We start from the raw sequence: 15,879 nt of genomic DNA on the forward strand, positions 1-15,879 counted from the left end.
TGCTCTTTGTTTTCTCAGTGCACGAGCCAACCATGCAGTCGATGTACAACTGCACAGCGGCTGACTGATATCGTTTTGTTGTATCACCGGGCGTGGGCAGTGGGGCGTGTGCTGACGGCGTAGCAGACTGTGAGGCTGCTGGATGGGGACCATCAATAGACTGAAAAACAGGCCTTCTCTTAGCAACGTCACAGAAGCAAAACACAAACAGATCTCATCAGGACTTCAAGTGACCTTGCGGTGGGTGAAATCATTTCTGCGATTTGGTGAATACAGCTGTGGCAAAACTTTTTATCTAGGGTTATATTCTTTGTCTCCTCATTGCTGGAACAATACAAATCTTCATGGCTGTTCTTTGTGGTGCTACCACTTAATAAACACCTCCTGGAATTTCCCTGCTTTTTGAAACCATTAAGAGCAATGCAACAATGATCTTTTCATGCGACAACAATCTCATACATTCCCCCAATGACCTCTGTTGACATCATCCCCACGAGCTTCTTTTTAAAGTAATTACGCATATGTCTGCCAATAAGGGTATCTTCATCTGTGTCCCAAACGTATTTTGACATCCTTTTGTTCTTGAAAAGAGAGGATATTAGTTTTTTTTAATATAAATATGAACATAAACATTACACACATCTGCCTGTTATCTTTTCCTTGGCAGAATGACAGTTGCAGCCACACCTTATCCATTATATAATATCTCCGCCATGTTATCACTGCTGCTGCAATGCTTCTTGGAAAACGCTGTGGCGACGATTCAGACGTGGGACGACAAGAAGCGTTTGCGCAGAGACCTCCATCTGTCAGTTTACATAGCTCAGATGCTGCAGGAGATATGCCACGTTGATCACTTCCTCCAACCCGCTATCTGACAGCCACTGATATGAGCTCATCAGAGACAGTGCTTCTAACTGTGGGGGAAATCTCTGGATGGTCAGACCCCACAGCGTACCCGCCTCCACACCAGGATCTCTGCTGCGGTGAACGTGGGATTGATCCTATCTGGGCACCAACAGAGGGAGATGTGCCCTTCCGTCATGGTGGGTACGCATATGTGCGTGTGCGTGTGTGTGTGTGTATGTGTGTGTGCGTGTGTGTGTGTGTGTGTGTGTGTGTGTGTGTGTGTGTGTGTGTGTGTGTGTGTGTGTGTGTGTGCGTGTGTGTGTGAACAAGTTTATTACTGTTACCTGACATTGCCTTTTATACTCCCAGTACTGCATCTTCCCCCCTTACCCAGGCCCCCGCCCTTCACATCAGATTCCTAGGGAAAGGTGCTCTTGGGTCATCAAAATGAGACAGAGGATTCCTGTACATAGATCTCACTGTGTTTTTGTGTGTGTTTAGTATGAATGATTATGCCCGGCAGTTGAATTCTGAAGGCTGTCTTCTGGACTTCTGGCCTCCATAACTAAGTGTTCTGCAAACTAGGACCTCTATATATGCTAAGCGCAATATGCATAGTTCTTAAGTGTGACATTTTTCCTTAATTCAAATATCTTTGAATTTATGGTTTGGATATCACATAAGAAAACATTAGCAAACTGGTACTCAGAAGTTCAGAGCACAGCACATCGTGGTTATATTCAGTAGAGACCAAAGGGCTCATTTGTGTGAGGTGAGTTAGTACACTGAGCACTTGTGAGCTGTCACATAGAGGCATCATGCTCTATTAGAGACTGATCATTAACTAGAGTGCCTCACGTTCTAAAGCAATCAAAGCACTCACGGATCCTGCTGCCTCACTGTCCATCACTGGAAGTCAGTGACATGGTCTTGCATGTCAGACATCCTGGGTCTTTCATTACAACTAACTAAAACCTGGATTCAATCCTTTTTTTTTTTTTTTTTTTTTTTTTTTTTTTTGCTTAACTGTGACTCACCTTCAAATTTAAGTGTTTCTTTTTTGGCAAACACAGAATGGCCAGCAACAGTAACTCTTGTATTGAATTCATGAGTAAGTGGAGAGTAAGTGGATGTGTGTTGGAATCACATGCTGTGTGGCAGCTGGGACCCCATTCCAAGCAAGGGGTACCCCATGACCCAATCCATCCCCAAACTCTTTCTCTGTCTCCCCCCCTCCAGCATTTGGGGTCCCCATACAGTGAGATTCCATATCTGTTTTAATTTTTTTCTCTTTGCTCAGGTTATCAGTCACGGTGGCCCTGCAGAGTTTGGTTTACATTTCCAGTGTGTCTGGTTCTGAGAATGATATCATAGCAGCCTCTTCAGCCTGTCAAAATAATGCATTTATTACTACCATTTGGACTCAGTGTTTTCTTTATTCAGACACAGGAATGAATGGTGGCCTAGCTGATTCCTCAAGGATATATTTTAACTGTAATGAATACCAAAGGCTCTAATGTAGCCAAAGGAGCATTAAAAATGAACTCCAAGGGCCTTCAAAGGCCAGGCTGGTTCAGGATGGTAATTCCACTTGAATGTACCTGCTTGATTCAAATGCCCCTCTGTTGAACAGTCATCTGTGCTTTCTACATCAAAACTTACTGCTTACTTCACAGAGCCAGTAATCCCAGAACATAGGCCTTTAAACAGGTCCTGAGGTGGGCCTTCAGTAGGGATTCACCATTGGGTTCTATCCAGAGACTGGTGATAATAGAAACAAGGCAGAGGTTTGCAGGGTAGAAGTGGGACCCAAAGACAAGAAGCAGGAAGAAGTGGAAGCTTCCTGTAGCTTTTCCATGGTCCGCTGAGTGAGAATCAACAAAGTAACAAACGGGATAGTGAGTGATTCTGGAGGTCTGTTTCGGGTCAGCCCTGGGTAGAGGTGCTGTTGGGTCTCCACATTGCACTGAGGGATGATGTGAGGCTCTAGTTAGTACTGCATAAGGCACCGGGAGTGACCATCTGGACTGCCAATCATTAAATCCAGATTCTATTTAATATTGCACTCTTAACAAAGGAGTTGACGCAGAACACCTCACAGTGATACACTACCTGTCAACAGTGCAAGTTATAACAGATATAACACGAATTCAGTGGAAAGAGAGGAGTAATTAAACAATGACAGCAGAAAATAAATCACCTGGAGCGATGGCTTTAAAAAACAGTGATGATATATGTTCACACTATGCTGGTCTCATGCAAAACCTTACAATTACATATAGTAGCCTCCTATGTAAGACTTTCCCTGCATGAAGGGGTGAAAAAACATGAGGTAAAAATCATAATGCAGGTTATTGTCAGTGACTAGCAAGTAAATCTAATTTGTCTCATTGATGGGTGGCAGAGTTAAGATAAACTATGGAGGGATGAAGCTGTAATAAATTCACATGAGCCTCATCTCTCCGCGTCTGAACAGGCCCAAGGAAAACAGACACAGTGGTATATGCCGGCCTCTGCCAATCCCCTGTAGTTCACAGCTTCTAATCCGTGACTTCAACAAGGTTAAAATGTTTGTGGTTTTTGTGGGGTTTTTTTTAATTGCACATTTCACCTCTTGGCTCGAGACGCACTGGATCTGAGCGCTCAACGCTCTCGTCACTTCAGGTAACAAGTCGGTGCTATCAGCCACTCTATCAAACCCTAGCCAGCGTCCAGCACCTTCAATAAATAAATACTGTGCATACTGTACAAATCCAGACAGATCTCTGCTCATTTATACAGCTGGCTGAATGCACCTTTAGAAACACTACCTTCTGGCTCACAGTGTTATGCATTTTTTTTGTAAGAATGGCTCATTAAAAGCTTCAGATTGTTGTTAAAGCTACATAGTTGACCTTTGGAAGTAAAGGCAGAGTCAGGGCTGATAAAATTTTGCAAGAGGGGGCTTACACTCTTTCCCAGCCTGGCATGGACGCGTGAGATTCATAACACCTCTGTGACCTCAGCACCATTATCGCATGGCAACAAACACAAGCGCAACAGCAAGAGAACCAGGTCAGCGATATCTGTTGTTCGGTCTCTCGATCAACCGGCCCGGGTTTTATTTGCTTATAGCACCCTACTCTAAAAATCGCTGTGGAACACTTGCCAGCGGCACATAAAATAAAGAGGCCGTTCTTTGGTCGGCGAGGCGCGGGTGAGAAGGGGCTAGGGTATGGCACGGAGCCGCCAGGTCAGGCCAGCTGAGTGAACGCATTAGCATCGGTAACAAGCGGCTTACAGTAGGGGAGAGGAGGCACGGCGTGAGCCAGCGGCACAAAGCAACACACAGAGATCTCTGTGAGGCTCCCCGACTCTCCTGAAAGTGTCGACGGACTCGGTGTGCTGTCGCGGGGGCTGCGGGCACGATATTTGTTTTGTAACTTAGCAGGACTGGACTCCAGCGTGCTCAGCTCTGATTCATGGGCACAGTGCAGCTGTGAAATAGTGCTGCTCCACTTCGCTCTGCTTTTTGTGCGTAGTGGGATTAAGGTTTTTTTTTTCTGTCTCTCTCTCTCTCCCTCCTTCCTGTAAAGGAGATTTTCATATTGCATGCTGGTTACTGAAAGGATGCTTGTCTAGCAGTACACTGAAGAAGTAGTGCTTTTTTTCCACTTCGCTCATACTGTTACTTGCCACCTGTGAATGAGTGAACGTGTGTGTGTGTGTGTGTGTGTGTGTGTGTGTGTGTGTGTGTGTGTTTGTGTGTGAGTGGGTGCACATGTGTGTGAAAGAGACCGAAGGATAGAGTATTAGTAACACAGTCCAAGGGTGTCTTCTGTGCTGTTATCACCTTTTTAATTGGCAGTTGATTTTATCCAGAGTAACTTACAAGGCTCACCAAAGTACATTCAATGCATATTACAGGAGCATGGAGAACAGCAAAGCCACAGGTATGGAAGCGCGGTTCCTCTGCGATCCTCTTCAGTTCTACTCACCTGGGATGTGACTCTGGGCCACTCTCCAGAGAGAGGAAGTTAACATTGGCTCTGTGGTCTGCCATGCTGTCATAAAGCGGACAATGACACAGCAAGACAGGGACTGCAATCCAGCCCTCCATCCCTGCCGCATCATAAATCTGTCCATCTGTTTTACTGCATACACTTAAGCCCGTCACACGGTATATATTTTAGTTGTTTGCTCACTTGATTCACAGGTCTTATTCAAAATGAGAGAAAGGGACTTTTAACAACCTGCAGCAGGCCTTAAAAAGTGTGTATATGGAGAGAGAACAGCAAACTCACAATGCCGCTTGCTACTTATTAAAGTATTATCACTTTAATAGCATTCCTAATCCTCTCTTTTTCTCAGTAAGTGGGTAATTGTTTTCTCTTTTGGGAGGGGATTAAAAAAAGTTTTATCATCACACTAAACTTTTCAGATGAAAAAAAAAATTAAATAATTTTTAGAGAATCTTGTGCTACAGATAGAAGTGCTGTTTTATGTAGGTCCACAGTGAAACAGTCTCGTGTGGTCTTTTTTGTTTAATGAAACACTATCTTACACACACAGACTTCACTCGCTGTGAGATCTCTCCCTAGCAAATTGCATTGCATTAACTGTTGATGGTATTCTTTTATTACTGATGATTATTTCATTGTAGTCTGCGAGTCGGAAGAAAGAAAGGAACATTTGCAGATCAAGTAATTGACATCCTTTCAAAATTCAGCTTTGTTTTGGATATTTATGTTTTGATAACATAGCAGTGTTTATATAACAAAAAATTAAAGGTGAAGAGCAGAGAAGACCATAGTGAACATTGTTAACAGAGTATTACTTATTGTACATGCCTCGACACAATCTGCCTTACTTTCTGCATAACTATAACAGCAATTGGTTCAACATTACATCAGATTTGGGGGAAATGTTCCACCTGACCAGTTGTAGTCACATAGAAAAAACTTTTTTTATGATACAAGACATTAAGGGTAGTGTTTAGTCTAGAAGGTTTTTAAGGGGAATCGTTTTTCCATGACATGATAATCCATCAATTGAGCTGGATTTAACTAATTTTTACAGGTGTTAATGATATGGCAATATTACCCAACACTTCAGCTGATCTGAACCATTTAGTCCCTTCTCCCCAGGAATCAAGCCCCAACCATTCTGATCACTCCTCCATCACAAATGAAGTTCCCCACACAAAACAGGTGCCTGGGTTTGTGGTGAACAGGCAGCTCCCTCTTCACATTAGACAGCCCCCCTAATTCAAAGCAGCCCCTAGCAGTGAGTGACTGCATCGGCCCTTCAATAGCAGGCTCTGTACCCCGTGGGTAGCAGGTGGGTGACAGGTTTGGACTGGGCCAAGGCCCGGTGCCAGGTTGGGCAGCGGCGGGCGGTTGAAAGGATCCGCAGCGGAACCACCGGCCAGCTGTGTTTGCATTGTCACTTCAATCCCTTCCGCTTGGCATCCTCGCGGCAATGTGAGACTCGCGGCTCTTCTCCCCTGCTCCTCTCCAGCTCCTCGCCCCGGGAGGGAGGGAACCCGCCGGAAAATGGAACTGAGGTTGGTGTCCTAGCGCGTGTTTTGCCCAAGAGATTCCGTTGTTCGTCTGCTGTGTCTTTAAGCTTTCCTAAGGCTAAAGATAAGATGATATACATAATAACAGTGCTGATATTACAAAGCCTGTTGAAAGAGATAAACAGGTAAGTGATGGTAATGCTGCAAAGAGCTGCCTCATAAAAAGAGTAATGCTTTTACCATGTGGAGTCCCGGGCTGTTGGCGTCATCATGTTGCTGTTGATGTTGCCAGTGCGGGAAATGAGGTCCAGGAGGAGAGCCCCAGAGAAGAGAACGCATGGAGCCAAGTCGCTGTTCGGATGTCATCCGTGTCCGCGAAGACACATAAATCAACATGGAAGACCCTCTGAGAAGATAGAGGTGGCCCGCTGTCCTGGTGTCTGCGGGCTGTGAAAGAGTTTAAGCTTGTTTAGACTTCCTCATCCTGACGACAGCCTGTCCATCATCTAGGCTTTTGCTGCGGGTGATGAGGGGGTTGGGGGGTTAGCTCCGCAAGTGGGGGGGGGGGGGGGGGGGGGATCACAAGCTCAGCCTGACAGCAGAACACGTTAAGCTCGTGTCAGGCTTCACCAAGCAAACACCTCGTCTGTTGGGAGTGAGGTGACCCCTTGCCTTGTTCCTTTGTGGGGAAGAGAAGAAGAGAGGGACCGCCGCGCCAGCTGTGTGGGGGGTGTCCCGTCACCTCTCTGCCTCAGCCCCCAGTTTGATGAACGAGGTCCCTGCACGGACCACTGGAGCCTGACAAGCTCGAGCTTCTGCTGACAGACTCTGCAGGTGTTCGAGTCTAACGCGGGGGCCCGCAGGTGACTGCATCGCCCACACCTGCTCGAGCCGCGGCCCCGCCTCTGACCTCTGACCCACAACAACCCAGCCGCGGTGCTGACCCATGACAAATACGCAACACCGGCCCCAACTACCACCATCCCATACAGTACCGTGCAGCATTGCTTCTGTCATTATTTCTCCCTCAGATGACGAAGAACTATTCATGGTTAAATATGGGATATTTTGTTTTGCACAATGAGTAATGTGTGGACAGCTCTGTGTGGAATATGTCAGACTATCAGTTTTATCTTGTGCATTCATTCAGCATCAAAGTTCTGTCTCAGCAGCCTGTTTAATACGTTAAACATGGTAATATATTGTATCCTCAGTGAGACTATTGGAGGTGAGCATTTCGCGACTGCGGGATTCCCCACTGTACAGAGAAGCACAGGATACACGACAGGCCCTGTTGCTTCCCTCCTTCCATAAACCATAAACTTAAATGACTCCACAGAACGGCTGAGGAGATCCTGTTTATTTTGCATTTCAAGCGTCATTTAGCGAGGGACAGAAACACGATTCCAGACTGGTTCTGTTACACACCTCACACGAGTGACGCTTACACAAGCCCCTGTCGCCTCTTCTTCTTCCCCTGAATGCATCATTGTGTGTCTGGTTATATTTGCGCATTAGCGAGCGTCTGTTTGTATGTGTGCTTGTGCAAGGGTGCAGACAGAAAATTCAGAGTCACGTGTCTGAGCAGACAAAGGAGCCTTCTCAACGCAGGTTCTGAGCTTGCTGTTATTTCTCATAAGACACCATGATCTTCAAAGCCTTGGCTACCATCTTGGTACTGAGATAAACAAAACATCAAATACCTATGCACTGTAAATCTGTATCTCTCTGAAATACGGAAGTGCAATTACCTAATCGCCCAGGCTTTCATTTCATGAGGAACAAGAGCTATTTCAGTGCCTGGGACATACCTGCAGATATGACCCACACGATGGAGATATGCCCCACACGTTGATTTTTGATTTGCCCAATGATTAATGCTTATACTGTCCTCTACACAGGATAGTTCTAACATTCTGTTTGATGTTCTTGCCTCCTGCTCTCTCCTGCTCCTGTTCACCAACACTTAAGGGGCCTTCATCAGGAAAACAGATATTTATGGGATGAATAATCACTCCATGTTTTGTTTAATAAACCTCAAATCTTTTACTTTGGGATCCTTAAGGATCAATTTTGTGATTTCTTTTTCTCCAAGTTTGGATCCTTAAGTTTAAAGGTGTAAGTGGCAATGTTTTAATTGTTGTAGTAAGTGTGAACTAGACTTTTTGCTGCACTTGTATACTAATGGTTGCTGTGCAGGACACTGGATGCTTTGAGGTTGGAAGCGGCTTTTGTTCAAGGTTCAGCATGTTACTGTACATCACAGCCATGTCAGTGGGACACAGAATGTGCACAACTTCAGGTTCCATTCAATAAGGGTGCCTACCAACCGCATAATATAGAATTACATAACAATGTCACAGTGGCACTCCTTCTTTTCAAAATTTAGAGCTGCTCGACTGCTTGCCATTGAAAGTTTTGCAATCCTTTTATTACCTCAGATCTATTCAGCCATGTTCCAAAGAGAAAAAGCAACCCAACACAATCAAATATGAGAGCAGAGAAGGCTTCCTGATCAAATCATTCCAGTGCATCGCACCCACAGCAAAGATATTCCACCAACAGAAAATTATTTGCATTAATTAACCTTATTTTTCATGATTGCAAACTGTGGAATTTCAGGCAAAGCTCTGATTTACGGTGTCTTAATGAACCACAAGTTCCATAATTCCATCGACAAATATGTCTCTCTTTGGAGAGAGAGGCACGCAATGTTCCATGAGTGTCTGTCAGGGCTCCCAGGTTTCCCCGTTTTTCATGAAAAGATACAAGCCACGAGAGGCCACAGGTGATAAGTCGCTCCTGTATGGAGTCTGACGTTTTTATATCCTCACTTGAAAAGTTACCATTCAAAGGTCAAAGGCACCATTCAGGCCAATTCTGGGCTGGATTTCTTCTTCTCCAAATATATATTCATGAGTTATATCAGATTTTATGAAATGTGTGAGTGTTAAGCAAAAATATATACATACAAACCTCATACATTATACTGTATCTCGTTTATAAGCACAGCCTCTGTTTTTGCCTCAAGGGATTCTCTATTTTATTTAATTTAATTTTTTTTCAGTAGAGGCAATATCAGAAAATATTTTCCAAACGTTTAATCTCACAGCTTGCAGGTGAGTGACAGCCTCTTGAATCAACCAGCTAGTTTGAATTTAGTTGAGCAACACAGCCGGATCAAACGTTTCATTCATGCAGAAGTCCTGGGGTGGGCAGCTCAGGCCCTTCCATAGCCATGCTGCATCTGAAATATTAATTATGTCACTGGGCTGGTTTTAGGCAATATTAATGTAGGTGGTTGTGTGTGCAAGGTATGCAGTATTTGACTATATAGTCAAACAGAGAAACTAAGCAGGAACATAGCTGTGTACATAAAGGCATGACTTTATATGTAGTAAATATTTATGACAACTTCAATATATATATTGAATATATAAATATATACACACACACACGCGCGCGCGCGCGCACATACATCTACATCCGAGAAAGCTTCAGTTTAAAATCTTTGCATATGTGCTATGCTGGAATGGAATCTTTTAAACAATGCCTAAAAGCAATCCAGAATGTGCTTTAACCATATTCAAAAGGCTTCCTGGAATGTGCGCATCTAACAGAAACTGGATGAAACGCAGTGGTCTTCCCGGCGGTTTCTGGTGAAGTGCCACACCTGCACAAGCTCAAACACGCGCCTACCCCTCAATGCCGCCATTCCCTACTGCAGCAGCCGGTTCAGCACTCCAGCTTCATCGCCGCTACATCTGCAAGCATATTGCCCATAAATCATCTGGGCTTTTTTTCTTATTAATTATTAATCGATAAAAGTTATTTCCCAGCATTAAGTTCTTTTCTCACATTAACCCTGAGGACCTTTAGACAGTTTTATTTGAAGCGTTCCTTTCTAATGTGTAGCTTAAGAGAAAGCTAATATAAGGCAGATGCCCGCAAGATATTATCAGTCTAACGCCACTCAACATCAAACACAGGCCCAATCTCGGAGATATCCCACCACCTCCAGTGATGTGTGAGAGATGTATGAGTGCAAAGAGAGAGTGTGTGAGAAAGAGCAAGAGCAAGAGAGAAAGAGACTTCCAGCTCAGGTCTAAGGATTTCAGCGCCATTTGTTTTCATTACAGCTGACATTCAAACAGGCTGATTTTTACAGTCTCTTTCCCACAGTTCTTCCTTTTCTCAAGCTCAATAAAGAACCAAAGTAATGTAAATATGTCTCTCAGTATGTTCTTGATCTTCTTAGCATCATCCTTGCAACTATTGCTTCACAATATATAGATTAAACACCATTTAATCTTGATTATAATGATGTTTGATTCTATATCATTAGGAATCTTACAGATGTACACATTATACAGATACCTCATGGATGTGGTGGAGTTGGTGCTTTTTGTTGCTTTTTTTAAAGGTTCAAGCAACCCATGTTTGATCTGTGGAATTCCATGCCTTTCCTTTGTTGCTGACAGTGGCTTGTAGCTTCAACTTCAATCAGACTACCAGCATGGGAATCCCCTCATGACAGGCAATCATAACATACATGCAGACATACACACACACACACACACACACACACACACGCACACACACACAGCCACACGCGCCCACATGCGAATGCACACACACAGGCACACGATGCAGGAATCGTTCCCCATGCAGCGAAATACCTAACCCATGATATCAGATTCTTCACTTTGAAGTTTCAACGCACAATACCTACATGTGAAGGACTGTTTTCACGTGTGGGGGCTGAGGACCCATTCACTTTAGCTCTGTTGTGAGCTCAGTCCCATATATGACAGAAGCCAATATGAGCCCTTTGAGACTTCCACACCACGCATCCTGTTTGGGTCCTTGCTTTCTGTTGTGCTTTAGTGTTTACCCTGTTGCCTAACGCAGGTACTTCATTGTTTGCGTTGCTTTGCTTCTCTTCCTTCCAGTTGTTACAGAGTCACGTTTTACAAACTCCTCCAGACACAATAAAGAATCCTTGCCACCGCAGTCTTTGTTTGGTTCTGTTGTGTTTTTTTTTTTTCTTCTTTTAGAGGAGGAGGCCAGGGAATGGAAGAGAAAATATGCAGATAAATGCGGCAGATAAGGATGGCGCATTAAGGGGAGAGATCTCGCTGAAACAATGTGGTCGTATTGTTTCGCTCCGGAGGCTCTGAAGAGCACATGGCGAAACGCTACTGTTTTTGTGCTGCACCGGAGCCGAGCGGATGGGGGCAGGCGGAGAGGGGGGCGGGTAAACAAACCCCATCCGCGCCCCTCCTTCCCTCCGATGCCAGAATGCAGGGCGCACAATGCGAGGCTCTTGATTAGGAGGACACCGCGAGGGCCGACGCCCACGCTGATGTCACCACGAGGAAGTGCTTTGAAGTGGATGGGGGACGAGGGACCCCCAGACGGCACAATGATGCGTTCTGTATGTTCACTGTGCTGATTTTTTTTAACAAGCTCTTTCTGGGAAAAACAAACTGTGATGCCCTGTTCACATGACATCCGTTATGAATTTTACCCCTTTGAGACAAATGTCACAAGATTCAATGATAAATTATTGAAGAGGAGAAATTGAGAATGACCCCTAATATTGTGAGGTAAACACACATGTGCTTACACACTCATACAGATACCCACACACACTCACACAGACAAACACACAAAGTCATCGGCACTCTTGGTATTATATGATATTGATATGATACATTAAAATGATGCGCTGCTTCCAAACCACTTGTCAGGCTATGTAATGACACCTCAGTGCAGATTAGTTCAAACAAGTGAGAGTATTCACACTTTTTCTGGGGAATTACAAACGTCTGTAGGCCCATTATCCTTTACACACTATCTCCTGGAACACACCTGATGATACCCTACCAACACCCCCAGAGCTACCTGCATAGAGAGTGCCACTTGAATAAGCATAAATTGGATCCATTAAGGTATAGCTTCCCCTAGAGGCAAATAGAACACATGTTCTTATTTAAACGTCACCCAGCAACATTTAAATAGAGTATTTTCACCAAAATGTTATCTTATTATAAACCAGCAAAATCTCCACATGATCTTTGTGTTGCATCCCGAAGTCGCCGTCTTTAACTGTAACGTTTGACCGCCACCTCGTGGCCAGACTGTTAATTACAAAAAGGTTGGCTTCAGCATTAAAGTGTCAAGAGTGGTACGTTACTTAAGTCAATAACGTATGCTATTGATTTAAGTGACGTGCAATGAAAAATGTTCAATGGAGATAAAAGATTTTAAGTGGCTTGCCTTCTCCCATGTGAGAAATGGATAGTCCTATGCAGCCTTTGGACGAAGCCTTTGACTCATCCTTGACACAAATATCGCGAACGATATCGCAGAATCAAAGACCAATACATTTTAAATATGAGCAGTCACCCATAAGCCGTGGCTGCCTTCAAGTTTCAAAGTTACACTTTTGGACCCTGTAATATACATGCACCCCGGTAATTTTCCACGAGAAAAACGGAAGAAGACGATTCATTTGCACGTAATTAAACCCATATAACCGTTACACTGTTTACATACTTGCCACTGCATCAAAGCCCCCGGTAATGTAAACACTGGTGACGGTCGTTCTTTTATCAGCAGTTTACGTATCTGGAAGGGAGTTGAAACAGTCAGTGCTGCCTCGTATCTGCGTGGGATGGAGGAGTTTGTAGACGTGCAGACCCTACGCTTTGAGAGTCATTGCTCAAAGTGATCCTGTACAGTGTCCGTGTGGTCATCTTCTACCTCACCGGGAGAACACTAAGATAAATAAACACGTAAATTTGGTACAGACTACCCCCACCGGGATGCTAGAGCAAGAGAGCGAACAGACATGGTGCGGCATGTAATCAAAGTTTTCCAAGAAAACGTTTGTGCGTTCATGTTACAAAGGCACGTTTGTTGCACAAGCTGACAAGAAAAATTTCAGTTTATGGTATTAACTCTTTCTCCCGTCTTGTTCTAACGTTATTGCTTAAATTCATTACGAATGTAATATATTACATATACTATAAAATGATTTTTGAGCGCCTATAGGCCTAAGAAAGGCTTGTTCAACCATATATTCACCACACATTTGTTACTGACTCAAGTAAGTACCTACTTTTGTATGGCAAAATTGTCTAAGATATTTACAAGTAAATCGGATTCTTGGTTATGTTTTGCAATTAGTTTCTTCTAATCCTTTTTTCACTCAACTGTGATTCCTATTTTTCCAATAAGGCCACGTATTTAAATGTATTTCAATTGCATGCAGCCACTGTGGCAGAATTAATACAATCTGGACATTAGTGGATCATAAATCTAGATGGAACTCCAAACTCCCCTCCAGATTGCTGTTTTATTTCGAATTTAGACCCTAAACTCACCTAAACATAGGTCTAACACAAAACGCTCTGAGGCGAAAACATTAGCCTAAACTGCCCGATTATTATAACCTAGTTGTGAAAAGACTAACGAAAACATAATGAGTTGGCTGGGCTGGTTGAGTATCTAAATAGTTAAAGCGAAACACTTTGTCAGCCTGAAATATCAATCGCGATGACATCCGTCTGTCAAAGACGCGGGTTCGATAAGCGTTTCATCACGGTGGTTTATCTCCGATCAGATAGCGCGGTCTGAAGCGCGTGTTGTGCAGCGGAACCAATGCCTGTCAAGTGACGGAGGCCCGTAAAGACGGCACGCAATCTCTCTCCACTGCATAAAGATTTTCGCCCCGTCTAATGTGTTTTAATTCCTACCATTTATCAGCAAGACGTGAAGATAGCACTTTCAAAGCGGTCCTGTCAGAATTTCTCCATCTGCGTAGAAAGGAAACAAGCAGATGCGTAAATAAATTCACTACCCAAAACGCATTTCGTCGGTTTAAGGCATAATAGGGGCCGAATCGCTCACAGAGATATTATCGGTTATGTTCTTTTTAAATAAATGCGTTATTTTCCCCGTGTGTCATGATGTGTTTTACTAGATTTCGTCATGTCGTGGGCACAACAGGAGGGGACATTGTTGCTGTGATGGTGGAGGAATGCGTAACCTGCACGTCTAAAATGCACGTCCATCTCATTTGCGCAGCAGCTGGATCTGACTTGTTTTAGGCGTTTTTATTCGGAACGTCGATATTTCCGTTTTATTTTGGATTTACTACTCACTTCACACGTTTAAGGCACACCGTGTTTTGTTTGGTTTATGTCCCAGCTGGACGATAAAGTGAGTAATTCAAATCATATTAACAGTACGGTAGCGTTTTCAATGGCTAGCTAAATGTCACATTGCCCGGAAGTCAGAGCACTTTTGAGAATATCTGAATGCATTAAACAGCCAAAAGGTGTGTAATTACGTATAGCATTTAGTCATTAGCTAGCAAGTAAGGATTTGGCAAGATGGTTAAAAAAAAACATTTAAAATATATGATTATTTTCAATTTGTTCTTTTTAAAATTACGCCTTTATTAAACTGGGAAGGTGGAGTAAGAGCTTTCTTTTACAGTAATGTCCTAGGGAAATGCAGATGGGTGGGTGGGGGTAGAGAATACTGAGGACTAACTAGCATCTAACCAGCTAAATTGATGATATTTTTATTCAGCTGGCGGCTGCTCTTGTCCAGTGTGAGTTTCAACAGAGCACTCAATGGGGTTAGGCAAGTGACGGAAATTATAGATACTTAGTGCAACTATAATCCTATCGCTTCAGACAATTTCTAAAAGATGACAACTTGTACTACCGTGGTACATATGGTCTAATTATTCAAATTTCACACTTTATTGACTGACATATTGACATATTGATATTCATACAGAAGCACATTGAAAGCAAGGTTGAAAATACAAACAATACCAATATCGCGTTTAATGCAATAATATCACGCTCCACAACTAGCATGCAGCATTATTTGAAGCTTTTAAGAGCTGTGGAAATGTAGTAACAGTGTTACGGCTGCAGTATTCATCTGACTTCTTGAGTAAGTTGTGCGCATCCGCGGGAACGTTCACCGTTCCTTGAAGTTTTTTTTTTCGTGTTTTAACACGATACTGCACTGATACCTGTCTGTCACAAGAGGGCATTAGTACACCATTTTACACCCAAATGAAAAGCGCACGAAAAGATTATATGTAAAAGCCCGTAAAAAACGACACATTTGATCCTAACTTCCTGCTTTTTATATAAGTGTTACACATTTGATGCATGCATCATGCTTTCGTTTAATCAAGTTTCAAGAGATCCAATGGAATTCTTCTCTTACATCCAATAGATCCACGCCTTCCTGTCGTTAAGAATCAAGTAAAGCACATGATAAACCCTGGAGAAACTAACTAAACGTCGCTCTTGGCCCTGCAGAGAATGAGCTACCTTAAAGACTTTATTGATTAAATCGGTAGATGTTAAGAGCTTGAATGAGTTATTTTCTCTGAAAAAGCTTTTATAATTCCCCTCGACACAATCATCCCTGACATCCATTTCGATAACAATATCGGATGGAAAACTAGGAAGGAATACGTGCCTTTTTCAACT

The sequence above is a fragment of the Megalops cyprinoides genome, chromosome 15 (assembly GCF_013368585.1).
Source record: "Megalops cyprinoides isolate fMegCyp1 chromosome 15, fMegCyp1.pri, whole genome shotgun sequence".
Lineage (NCBI taxonomy): Eukaryota > Metazoa > Chordata > Actinopteri > Elopiformes > Megalopidae > Megalops > Megalops cyprinoides.